Below are 14,363 nucleotides of genomic sequence, written 5' to 3'. Positions count from 1 at the left end.
ACTGACCTTTCAAAGTAAAAAGGATTATAAGAGCATAATACGACATAAATGTATGCCAACAACCTAGATGTTCTATAATGAAATGGTCAAATTTCTAGACATACACAAACTACTGAATCTGACTTTCAAAGATAAAACAAATCTGAATAGATCTATAACAAGTAAAGACATTGAACTAATAATCAAAAAACTTCCCATGAAGAAAAGACCAGGCCCAGATAGCTTCAGTGTTGAATTCTACCAAATGTTTGAAGGGAAATTAACACAAATCCTTTACAAAATTTTCAAAAACATAGGAGGGAATACTTCCTAATTCATTCTATAAAGCTATTATTATCCTGATCAAAAAATAAAAACATCATCACAAGAAAACTATAAACCAATATCCTTTATAAATATAGACACAAAAATCAACAAAATACTAGCAAATTGAACCCAACAATATATAAAAAATATTATACACCATGACCAAGTAAGATTTATTCTAGAAATGCAAGGTTAGTTTAACATATGAAAATTATGGAGCCCCTGGGTGGCTCAGTCGGTTAAGCCTCCAACTTCGGCTAAAGGCATGGTCTCACAGCTTGTGGGTTTGAGCCCCTCATCAGGCTCTGTGCTGACAGCTCAGAGCCTGGAGCCTGCTTTGGATTCTGTGTCTCCCTCTCTCTCTGCCCCTTCACTGCTTATGCTCTGTCTCTCTCTCTCTTCAAAAATAAACATTAAAATTTTTTTAACATATGAAAATTAATCAATATAATACACCATTTTTATACAGCAAAGAACAGAAACCATGTGATCATCTCAATAAATGCATAAGATACATTTGAACAAAATCCAACACCTATTTATATTAAAAATACTCAATGAACTAGAAATAGAGAGGAATTTCCTCAACCTGATAAAGGCATCTACAAAAACACCTACAGCTAACATCATACGAACAGTGAAATGGGTTAGCTGATAAAACAAAAAAAACAAAAACAAAAACTTTACAACCACTTCCAGTTCTTTCCCCAACATTTAATTTTGAAAATTTTTAATTTTTTAATGTTTATTTACTTTTGTTTTTATTCTTTAATGTTTGTATTTATTTTTGAGACAGAGAGAGACAGAGCATGAGCAGGGAAGGGGCAGAGAGAGAGGGAAACACAGAATCCAAAGCAGGCTCCAGGCTCTGAGCTGTCAGCACAGAGCCTGATGCGGGGCTCGAACTCACAGACTGAGCTCACAGACTGTGAGATCATGACCTGAGCTGAAGTCGAATGCTTAACTGACTGAGCCACCCAGGCGCCCCTAATGCTTATTTATTTTTGAGACAGAGAGAGACAGAGCATGAGTAAGGGAGGGGCAAAGAGAGAGGAAGACACAGAATCCAATGCAGCCTCCAGGCTCCGAGCTGTCAGCACAGAGCCTGATGCGGGGCTTGAACTCACAAACCACGAGATCATGACCTAATACAAAGTCAGATGCTTAACTGACTAAGCCACTCAGGCACCCTAATTTTGAAAAATTTTAAACTGTCAGAGAAGTTGCAAGAATAATGCAATAAACATCCATATGCCCTTCATCTAGAAATATCAGTTTTTAATATTTTGCAATACTTTTAGGGAGAGAGGGAGAGAGAGTTTTTTCTGAACTGTTTAAAATCATTTGTAAACATCCTACCCTTAATTAAGCATGTACTTCCTAAGGCTAGGAACACTTTCCTTTTTCCTTTATAACTACAATGTAACTGTCACATTCAACTAATCAATCAGTACTATCATCTAAAATACAGTCTATGTTCGAATCTTCCCAATTTTGCTAATAATTTCTATTGAGTATTTTCTTCAATCCAGGAGCTATAGTCCATGATCACATGTTGCTCTTAGCTGTCACGTCACTTTCCTCTAGTTTATCTTAGAACAGTTGCACAAATTTTTATTTTCCTTTACAACACACATTTTTTAAGAATCTGGGCCAGTACTGAATTTGGATTTGTCTGATTGTTTCCTCCTAGTAAGATTCTGGTTAAACATTTCTTGCTGGAGTACTACATATTTAATGTTTCAACCATTACTTAAGATGGCAGGTTTGTTTCTTTAGAATGATGGTGCTATTTCTCCATTTTTGTGCAAGCATTTTTTGTGGGCAAAATATCAAAAGAATGTTTACCCCAAATTCAGCTGCATCAGCAACTTCTCAAAAAGTAACAGAATAGCAAACTCTAAAATGACCATAACTGAAAGGGTCAGTTTACAGTTCATAAAGGGATAAGCAATATGAAATCCATACACTTACCTGCATTACACTCATTATTTAGTCTAGATAAATCTCTGGATATTTCTTAATTATCAGCTCCTTTTTTTCACTGAACAGACAAGTGTCTATTAGTTGCAAACAGGTAGAGTTTGGGGTCTAATACACTAATACACTAGTGAGGCGATGGTGAGCCCTTTCTTGACCCCATTATTTAAAATCATCATCTACCCTACCCCAACAACTTTCTCCACCTTCTCTGCTTTGCTTTTCTCCTTAGTACTTTTCACTCTTTGGAATACATACATTTAACTTTTTCTCCTCGTTGCTGCTTACCTTCCCCGCTGGAACGTAAGCCTCATGAGAGTGGACATTTTTATCTTTCTAGTTCATGGTTGTATTCCCAGCATTAGAACAGTCAGGCTCTCAGTTCTAGTGGGTCCAAAGCAAAAACTGTTATTACACGAATTAGTGAATGAATGAATGAATGAATGAATGGTTTTACTTCGGGCACTAAAATATGCCAAAGTCATAAAAGCATTAGGAAGTTGGGATATTTAAGCCACAGTACCCCTTTTCAAATAGAATTTGATCAAGCTGTCTTTAAACCCATCTCTTCTCTCATCAAACTGGTCAACGTGTGAGTTTTTTCATAATTCATAGGTTTGTTACAGAAAAGAATTACAAATGGGTCATTTAGTAGATCAGAAAAAATGGCCACAATTATAATCAACTTGTGACAGACAAATACAAAACTTTGAAGATACTGGGCACAAAGCTCTGGATATGACACCCTCCACCAGAGAGTTTGGGATGGTCTCCAACTCACAACCATGGTTACCTTTGAAATTCTGAGGAAGTTGGAGAAACCAAAGAGGTATTTAGAAGGAGAAAATAGAAAGTTAGAAAATAGAAAATGGAAAAAAAAAGTTAGAAAATAGAAAATAGAAAAAAGAAAAAAAGGGGTTGGAGAATAAAATGAGTTGAAGGAAAGGCTCTTCGCAAGAAAGGAGAAACTGATTTCAGAAAAATATTCTTTCTCTGAATGAATTCAAAAGTTCTTGTCAAACTATATCTTTTGTAAACACTCAAATGGTATAAACCAGCAAAGCCTTTTACACATTAAAAATTTGCAAGTACAAGAATTATTACATAATAAAAATAAAGTTCTAGAACAAACCTTCCCATATTTGATGCTTTTTTTACAGGGGATGACATACCTTTATAAAGTCTGAGGTTGTTGGTTTTATTTTCTTTCTTTCTTCCTTCCTTCCTTCCTTCCTTCCTTCCTTCCTTCCTTCCTTCCTTCCTTCCTTAGGTTGTTGCTTTTAATCCAAAACTATCTTACCAAGCTTTAAACTAGCCACAGGACCTTAACTTAGAATTTTAAATTCTCATTCACCAAATGGCATGGTCTCAGCACATGAAACCCACTGTGTTCCCAGTGCCCAGGAGGGTAAAGGGAAGTCAAAATGGGATTCATTGCCTAGAAACTTCAATCTTGAGTTCTGACTCTGAGACTGTTGACAAAGTTTTGATTTCCTCTCTTGGAACATGTAAGAGAATGGTAAGAGGCCGCTCCACTACTAGAAAGAATAATTTAGTGTGAAATATATTTTTGGCCATTGCCAATTTTATGTTCTGGGACTGCGAGCAGACAGGGAGAGAGGAAAGAGATGCTGAGAGCTCCTTGCTAACTTCATACTACAAGGCACAAAATCCTGAGAGCCTCTCGGACAGGGAGACTTCTCTCCTGCTGAGGCCTTCAAAACTTCAGCTTCTTGGAGAAAAAACAAGTAAGACAAAGGAAAGTTTTTCTGGCTTCTAAATTATACTGGCCTTTCCTCTCTGAAGAGCCAGGCCGCCGCTGCGCCAGATGCGGGCGTCTGGCAGGATCTCTGCAGCCAGAGGATCACATCACACTGTTTGGCTACACAAGCCCATGGTTAGTGCTGCTCCCCACACAGATCCAGCCAACAACAACAGCCCTTCTTACCATTCAGCCTTGACCCTATGCACATGCTCATGACATTCTCAAGGACTGTGCTGAAACTGAATGGGAGAGATTTGTTTGAAGATTTGTAAAGATAGAGGAGGTAATCCAACCTGACCCCATTAAATATTCAAGTTGAGAGTTCCTAAATTTTGAGAATTCCTAAGTATCTACTTCCAAAGAAGGAAAAGCATTTGAGAACTCTGCTTAAATTTGAATTTGAGTCTGTTCTGACATTCCAACAAGTTACCATTTAAAATTGAGCAGTGTCTGTGTTTGAGGGCACTAACCAGACTCCCACTGAGGTCTAGCTGACCTGGGCAACATCATAAAAGTCTGTTAGTGGGCCTTCCAAACCAGAAAAAAGCCAATGCATAGATGATTTGATTGTGTTTTCCAAATTAAGAAAATTAAGCTATTTATCTTGGGCAGGGTGGTATTCAGAACTTTCAAATTTTAATCAACTGTTGGTAAATACTATGATTAGAATTCTTCATTCTTAGAATGTCAAAGCCTTGGTATTGTTCATCTATTTATCCATTCAGCAAATATTTGTTGAGTGCCTACTATGTGCTAAGCTGTGTTGTAACTAGTAAGAATATATCAATGAACAAAACAGTGTCCCTGCCCTAACAGGGCTTATATTCTACCAGGGCAGGGGTCAAAAAGAGAGCGAGAAAGAGAGAGAGAGAGAGAGAGAATAACAGAGAAAAAAAAAAAAAAGGATATCAATGGCAATTAAAAAGCTATGGGAAAAAAATAAACAAGGTCAATTTGATAAGAAGGGTCAAATGGCAGAGGGAGTTGGTGGCAAAGTAGGGTCACCATTTGGATACCAATGGAGCATTCAGAGCAGAGGGAGGCAAACCTTTAGAAATGATTATTCTAGCGGATAACTTCCATTTTACTTCATCCTGATTTCTTAGCACAATGTCAACCTGGCAGACCAGAAATAGAATATCATGTGATGGGATTAGGCAGGAGGGAAGGTCCTGTTGAGTGTGAATGCGGGAACTTCTTGTGCACCTTCCATCATTGTTTAGACCTGTGCTCTCCAACATGGTAGCCACTCATCACAAGACTACTGACTACTTGAAATGTGGCTAGTCTGAAAGAAGAAGGGCTTTAGGTATGAAATACACCCCAGAAGTTGAAAATGTAGTATGAAAAAAGAAAAAAAAGAATGTAAAATATTCCATTAATATTTTTATAATGCTTATGTATTGAAATGATAATATTTGGGATACAAGGGGTTAAAAACAGTATATTATTACATTTATGTCACCTGTTTCTCTCTGACTTCTTTCAATGTGGCTACTAGAAAACCAAAAATTGCAAATGTGGCTCACTTTCTATTTCCACTGGATAGAGCAGGGTTGGAATATTACTAGAACAGTGCTTAGACTTTCCCACGGTGTCTAAGAAGATTCAGCAGCTCTTTAAATGGAGAGAAAAAAATGACTCAGACTGAAGAATACTGTCTCCTTCTGAGAAAAGAAAGGTACTGGTGCTTCAAGGCAGAGAGGCAGCATGTTCATGCCACCTTGTGTAGGAAAGACAATAATCTGACACCAAGAAGCTATCTGGTAGGTTTCTTCTCTGAACACCAATCCGGGAAACTCTGGTTTAAAATATTTAGGTATGATATGCAAACGAAAATCTAAATTCAAACAGGCTGCCACTGAAAGGACTATGACTAAAAATTATTCAGTCCTGCAGGAAAGGAAGGCATCTACTAAGTGCTGTTAGTAGGCAGGACACTATGTATCATCCCATGAAATCCTGAGACAGCCATCTGGGACATCTTTTATTTAAAAAAAAAAATAGGGGTGGGGGTGTTTGGGGCTCCAAAGCCCTAAATTTTCTTTGAAATCTTTGATTTTATTTCCTTAACAAGAAGCAAGAGAACCTTATCTTTTCCATTTTGCATAAAACTCTTCCTACATGGAATAGCTTTGTAGGTCCTGTTTGCTATGGCAACCATGTTTAGATGGAGGAAGAAGACATAAGATTTCTGGCCATTTTTTGCCAAGAAATGGCCCCCTATTTTATGAATGAAGAAAGTGGGGCTCAGAAGTATATTCATTTGCTGAAAGAACAGAGCTAAATTAAAACCCCGCTCCACTAATTCCAAAGACTATGTCCTCCCACCAGGGCACATGGGCCAGATCCCAGGTGGAATATACCGTATTCACCTGTCATCTATCACGTGACTCTACTAATATTACAGTCATAGCTACTGCACCCTGTGGAAAACTCAAGCCTCTTCTGTACCAACATTTGGACAACACCTGGGATGAGGAAGCAACACTTAACATCTGCAGAGCTCTCCAGAAACAAACACAGCTGAAAAGGCCAGGTGACTCTCCTTAGAGAACCTCAACGCTCTTCCAGAAAACCCTCAACCCCATACCATTTGGTTTTATACTAATGTGGAAACATGTCAAGGCACTGAAATGCCTTTCCATCTCTGAGCGATGAATCTAGGGTTGTATAATAAGCTACAACCTACACATTCAGCAACATAAATGATAGAACCCAGCAACTGGAGTTCTATTCGTGGCTCTCACTCCCCGCCTGCTGTACTGTCTTACCTTTGTGTTAGGGGGAAAAAGAAAAGCTTCCTCTACTTCTAATCATTGTTCTGCAAACAAAACCCACAAATACATTTCATGAGTAAAGACCTTCACAAGATCCAAAATGGATGAGATCCTCTTGCTCCTCATTCTAGATATGTTAGAGGCACCAGACATGTCTTGATATTTTAGAAAAGCTTTATGATTAGGAGTCAAAAATCTTTTTAGTTTTTTAATATAAGTTGTGGTATAGCTACAATAGGTAGACTTTTTGCATCTTTGAACATAATTTATAATAATACTAACTATTTTAGGGGCACCTGAGTGGCTCAGTTGGTTAAGCATCCGACTTCAACTCAGGTCATGATCTCACGGTTCATGGGTTCGAGGCCCACGTCAGGCTCTGTGCTGACAGCTCAGAGCCTTGAAGCCTGCTTCAGATTCTGTGTCTCCTTCTCTCTCTAACCCTCCCCCACTCATGCTCTCTCTCTCTCTCAAAAATAAACAATAAACATTAAGAAGTTGAAAAATAAAAATAATTGTATTAACTACTCATTTAATTGTGCATTTGCCAAAATTCATGGAATATGTATAAAAAGAGAACAAGTTTCACTATGAATAAATTAAAAATTAATGCATTAATTTTTTTTAAAAAGTAAATTCTAAAATGTAATGATGACCTATTATTATATTAGAAAAAATAATTCTATTAGCTGGTATTTAGAGTCCATCAAATAACTTACTTCCTTGGAAATTTAAGAGCTTTTTCTGAGTTGGGAAATTATAGAACTGAAAAGGTTCTAATAAGCCCTTCCCGCCAGAAGCAGGACAGGACCCCAGTTCTCCTCAGCCTGGCCAGTGACCTTTTGCCCACCACAATGCCCCCTAAGGGATACAGGACACATCTGCATGCTCTAAAACCATCCAGAACAATGTAGTAGCAAAGGGAAAACTTTTAAAAATACCAAAAACTTCACTGCACTTTTCCTAGTGCTTAGTCAAATGCTTTTACTTACTGATAGAAACTTAGAGTAAACATCCAGTTTGGTTATAAATGAAATCTTGCTTCAACATATGAAAATTTTTGCATTGGAAAAAATCCTTACAGCCTGATGTTTTTCTGGCATGTGTTCTGTTCTTTCAGTTAGCGGCCTTAGTTATTAAAGACAGCTGTGTCCATTGCTTATGAATATTATGGATGCTGAAAACCTAATAACAAAACCAAAAATTCTCAAGAGTCCCCTCCCTCTACTTTTCTTGAACTTGAAGCTGAAAAGAAACACATTTCCCACCAATGTCAAGAACTCTCACTCCTGTCATCTACCAATCACATTCATAAACACAGATTGGTATGGGAAAAGAACCCTAAAGTCAACACAGCCCTACAACCAAAATGTGAAAGTATATTAAAGCTTGTTTTGTCAGATTAAAGCATGAAAAAAAGTAAGATGTGTATCAATATGAATGATGTGGTGAGAGTAATTCTTCATACTCATTTTGAAATTAAAAAGTAACTTTTCTATTATTGAATTTTTGTTCTTAAAACATGACCAAAGTATACTTCTTTGTAAGGAATAACTGCTTTTATTGATGTTTGATTACATTACAAATTTATATTTAATCAGACCGAAAATGAAACAGGTATGTTTTTTCCCCTCACTAAAGAGAATGTCATGGACAAACTATGGCCTTTGTTTTTGTTCCTTATGAGTAGCAGTTTTTTGTGTGTGTTTAACTCCAGCAATATTCAGAGGTTTAAAAAGTCCCCACATAGGACATCTGGAATAGAATACTGTTAATCACGATCAGATTGTCTGATGCTGATGTGTATCATAGGGAACAGAAGAGGCCCTAGAACAAAACAGCAGTGCACAGAACTGTGTGATAGATAATATTTGACACTGGATACAACTTGGGTTGTTTATACATTTCATGGTGCTCCTTGTACAGAAGGTTCATCCAGATCCTGGAGGCCTGTCCCCTTTCCAAATAGCAAAATCTGCTTGATATTTCAAGCTGGACCTTCTAAACCACACTAAGTATTTAGGTGGGTTTACAAGGGATGATTCACTGCACTGACTCAGTGTAGGCTCAGGGATGAGCTTTAGAAGACAATGTTGGTTGTGTGCAGGGGAAATATTCTTCTGTGTGGCTCCCTGCGATCCCAACACATTGCTGCTTACATTAAACAAGTGGTATCATTTAAAATTCCACTCAAAGGGAATGGTGGTAATTGAAGCCATTCACAGGACCACAAAAGCACTGCCACCCTCCAAATTGAACATTTGAATGACATTTAAAAGGTGCCAAAATGTGTAATCAATTCATTCAAAAGATAATTCCTCAATATCTCATGTGTACAGAACTCTGGGACGGTTATTCAAGGAGAGACCAAGATGGCAATGAAAGTGAGTTACCCTACTTTATTAAAACAGGCTATCGTGCTGAGATACTGATGAGAATCAAAGCACAGCAGCTTAAGGATGTCTGGAAATGACAGGGAGAATGGAAGCAGGAGGGAAAGGAAAAGGGAAGGAAGAACACAGGGAGGGGAGGGGGAGCCATAAAGCAGAAACAAGGAGCAGACCCATAGTACTAATTTTTTAAAAAATTAAGTTTTCGTGGTAATAACAAAAAAACAAAACAAAAGATCAAAACATCTGGAAATATTCTAAAGTATCATAACACTGATGTTTTATTCTATTTTGTTGACAAAATGGAGTATTTCTTTTTACTTTTATTAATAGATGTTTCCTTTCCCTTCCTCCCACACCACAGAGAGATACTTTCTGACACTTGCCCTCCCATGAGGCTGAGGCATCACCCTCACCCCTCCCTCTGAACACGGCCACTTAGAAGTCTCCTTGTCAGTTTTTGGAATGCCTGGGTGGCTCAGTCAGTTAAGTGTCTGACTCTTGATTCCAGCTCAGGTCGTGATCTCAGGGTCATGAGATCAAGCCCCACGTTGGACTTCACACCGGGCATGCGGCCTGCTTGGGATTCTCTCCCTCCCTCTCTCCCTCTCTCTCTGCACCTCCCCTCTTCTCTCTCTCTCTCTCTCTCTCTCTCTCTCTGTCTCTCTCTGTCTCTCTCTCTCTGTCTCTCTGTCTCTCTCTCAAAATAAATAAACTTAAAAATTAAAATAGAATAAAATAAAATACTTTAGATTGGATTCTCTTCCCTCTACAGATTTATCATAAACCCTTCAAGTCACTATGCTCAATGAAAGAAAAACGTGAATATGTAGCTCATTGCCTTGAAGATTGAAACAAAGTCCCAAGTAGGAAGGTAGAAGGCTCTAGATTGTATAACTCATTTCCAAGAACATGGATACTCCAATCAGAAAGTGTAAGACCAGGCATTTAGTCAAATATTTACTGTTTCCTACATGCAAGACACTGCACTCAAAGGTGTAAGGCACGTTATGCTTGTCCACAAGAAACAAAATCTAAACCACAGAATGAGGGAAGGTAGGAAAGGATGGAAACAAGAGTCCCAGTGGAATAACAGCCTGAGAAGGGATCAGGAGGGATCTTTCACACTCTGAGCCACGAGACAAAGAGAAACCTGTGGGGAGACAGAGAGACTGCAGAGCTGTGGGTTAGGAAAGAGGCATTGTAGAAACTCAAAGAATAGCTTCACTTTAGCCTAGGAACAGGTACAGAAGATCACTGTCTCAAAATGAAGGGGTCAGAGGTGGAAAGAGAGGAGCTTAAACAAAGAAAAGTCTCAGATTAATTACATTTGAGAGGTAACAATGTAGACTCACATTTTGTTAATATGTTTGGATCAAGATTGGAAGAGAAAAGATTGGAAGAACACACAGGATTTTTGGCAAACTCTGCCAGTATCCAACATGCAACATACACACTAAGGTACAACTATACACACAGCATTTTTGTCTGTGCTTTTGAAAACACACCTTTGCATAACAAGGAGGAGATGAATATCCTTCATACATACATACATACATACATACATTCAATAGAACTTTAAGCACTCGGTAGAAAAATGAGAAATAAAAACACAAGTTACAGAAAAAATGCAACAGACTTTGACATATGAATAATATTCAGTTTCAGAAGTAAAATGTCAATGAAAACAAGGTTTACAAATGAAAAAAAACTCTTGGTGCAAGACACCTATGTGTTGAAGATTGAGGTGGAAATTAGGGCATCACTTACATGAGTTATTTTAGCAACACACACACACACACACACACACACACACACACACAGAAGTGTTCGTATCCTTGACCCGTTAATTATACTTCTATGAGTTTAGCCTAAGAAAACAATCAGAGAAACAAAGAAAGATTAATTTTCAAAGATGTTTGTTGTTTACTCATAACCATGAAAACTGAGAACAGCATTAGTTTTTTAATACCAAAAAATGACTAAATAATTCATAGTATACTGATAGAATATTATGTAGCTATTAAAAATATTTTTGGTGACTTTTTAATGAGATGGAGATATGTTCACAATATAATGATAAATGAAAATAACCAAGATACAAGACTGCATATAGAATGTGATCCTATCTAGCTTTATAACTATGTGTAAATATGGAGAAAAAAGGTTGGAAGGAAATGTATCAAATCCTATGAACAGTGATTATCTTTGAATTGTACAGTTGTTTCTATCTGTCTTGTCAGACAGAATCCCACCTGGAATTTTTATAATTATATGATTATATATAATTATATATTCTATACAAATTATATAATTTATATAGTTGGTACATATTATCATATAATATCATCTTATACTTTGTACACGAAAAATTCTGCAGGGTGGTTCAATTTGGGATGTATTTTTTTTTAATTTTTTTTCAACGTTTTTATTTATTTTTGGGACAGAGAGAGACAGAGCATGAACGGGGGAGGGGCAGAGAGAGAGGGAGACACAGAATCGGAAACAGGCTCCAGGCTCCGAGCCATCAGCCCAGAGCCTGACGCGGGGCTCGACCTCACGAACCGCGAGATCGTGACCTGGCTGAAGTCGGACGCTTAACCGACTGCGCCACCCAGGCGCCCCTGGGATGTATTTTTAATATACCCAAGTCAATAGATTATAATTGTCTGGAGATAAAAATGAAATCTTCTTCATCTTTGAGTGCTCAGTGCCTAATATACTAACACATAGCAGACAACCATCATTAAATTAATAATGGTTGGCTGGCTGTAGAGATAAATGATGGATGAAAAGATGGAAGGAGGAATGGCTAAACAAGTGGGAAATTCTTCAGCATTTAGTAAAATCAATATCCTTCCTGGATTTTTAGGAGATAAAGGGGGCTCATCATTGTGACAGAACTTAAAGAGTATAAAAGGGAGAGGGGAAAAATTGGCGGAATGATCTTTGCAAGGATACAATGGGATGAGATTTAACCAATCGAGCTCATTTTCTTACCAAACTCTACTCAAATATGTAAATGCATCTGCTTTTAGATGGATAGGAGAAAAGCAACTGCTCAAAAGCAATCATACAATTGCCCCTTCATTCTACCGAGAGGACAAATATCCACTCACAGAACCACTGAAACTCATGTCCAGGGGAACCCAACTCCTCTGTATAATCTCTAAAGAAGGCTCTCCCAATTGCTGCTTCAACTCTGTTGGTGACTACTGCAAGGGATAGATAGGCCCCATCAGATAAACCTTTATTTCTATCTCTTTAGAAGCAGAGGCAGTGAGACTGGCTCTGTCCCAGCAACTATCACATGTTCTTTGTGTATTCATAATTTCTTGGCGAGGAAACACACTATAGATCACAGTGTCTCTGTTCTCCAACCGATGTGAGGGTAACAGATATGTGGTCTTCATCCACTCTGGCATCATGGTGACATATACTTAGGCTGAATGCCCAAGGCTGAAATCTGGTATGAGTTTAAACTTGCTTAGACTTGTGAACTTCTGAGAGAGAAGTGTAATTCACACTTTTATTGTGTTTGTACCTCTTGCACCAAAATTGCACCAAAAATGCTCACCTCACCATTATTTCTCTCTCAAAATGTCTGGTTGCTCTTCACTCCATAGATTCAAATGGCATTTCCCACTTCCAAATGCCTATAATCATACATAATATCTCAAAATTACACTGATTGGTCAGGGGGAGGGAGGGTAGATGAGAGAGAAATGACATGTGGCTTTATAATCAAGCAGTTCAAGATTTCAATTCTTATTAGCTCTTTGATCTTAGGCAAGCTTTTAAACTCAGAATCTCAGTTTCTTCACCAAAAAAAAAAAAAAATGGGGCTAATACCTCCCTGGATTGCAGGACAATTTTGAAAATTAATGTGAAATCATTACATGTATCTGGCACAGGATACACACAGTAAAAGTAGCTATTACTACCAATAATGCTCCTGTAAATAAATCATTTGCTATCTCTTTTCAAAGTATGTGTTTTCCTATAAATGTTCAACAGTCATCTAGAAAAACTGTCATGTTATGTAGAAAAATAACTTTATAGGCTGCTTCAGTTATAAATTATATAAAGAAATAAGCATAAGGAAGCTTAGAAGCCACAAAAAATAAAGACATATATAGGGACTAAAATCTAGGATTTGGACTGAAAACACATGAGGCAGGGCTAAAATAGGATTTCAAACAGTTATCCCCAGACTTTTTAACATCAAAAAAAGTAAGCTTCCTGTTGATGTCAGGAACTCCTTAAAAGTACTCAACTAGTAATACAGATAACTCAACGAGGCTCGTGAACTCTTTAAGATCCCCCTTGGAGCCCTGGCCTCGCTGTTCCCACCAATTCTAGACTAGTATATCATATGAGTCTATCAGTATATCACTCCAAATCAAGACCTTACAGTGAAAAACCCACCTTAAACTAGATCCTGCCACCCAAAGCTCATAAATATCTCACCTTTGCCTTCTTCCTTCTAAAACATTATTTTAAGCCTCTGTCAAGGTAATGACCAATAAACACAGTAAGCAAAAAACTTGGCTTTGCCTCACAAACAGGTTATTTTGGTGGCATTTTCAAGAAGCAAGAATTTGACACTCCCATGACAACAGTTGTACATTTATGGATTCTATCTAAAGAGAATGCCATTACAATAGACTTTCCAAGAGAAGTCTTAGCTGACAGATTACAACTGCTCCGATTCATTCTAACATAAAACACCGGGATTCAGAACCTCATGATCTAGCCAAAAATAAGTATAGCACCAGCTACTTCTCTAAGCAAGTTGGAGGCCCCTCCTAGTGGTCAAGTGCTATCCACATCTTAAAGAAAAGACTCTTTTTTTCAACTGACTATTCAAAACCAGGAACTTTTTGTCCTCAGGGTGCTGGTACATCCACAATGCAAAACAGAACATTCCAACAATTATACCAACATTTCAGACTACTTTTGAAAACTATTCTGAAGGTTTGGGGCCCACACCATTTAGATAAACTGCCCACATTAATCCAATTCACTTGATAATTGCTCAATTCTCCAATTTATTGCCCAGATGTAGCCAAATTTCTCCCTGTGGATAAGCAAGATATAATGACAGGCTGTGTCTAAAATGTGCCAAATTGCACATATTAC

General features: G+C 37.7%; 1 protein-coding gene across 2 annotated transcripts in view; it reads right to left on the bottom strand.

The window, feature by feature from the left end:
* Positions 1 to 14,363, bottom strand: part of BMPER (BMP binding endothelial regulator) — a 249,783-nt gene that overhangs the window by 163,589 nt on the left and 71,831 nt on the right. The gene's annotated exons all lie outside the window — the stretch shown is intronic.

The sequence above is a fragment of the Prionailurus viverrinus genome, chromosome A2 (genome assembly GCF_022837055.1).
Source record: "Prionailurus viverrinus isolate Anna chromosome A2, UM_Priviv_1.0, whole genome shotgun sequence".
In the NCBI taxonomy this organism is placed as follows: Eukaryota; Metazoa; Chordata; class Mammalia; order Carnivora; family Felidae; genus Prionailurus; species Prionailurus viverrinus.
Note: the sequence above shows the minus strand (reverse complement) of the source record. Positions and strands in the feature narration are given on the sequence as shown.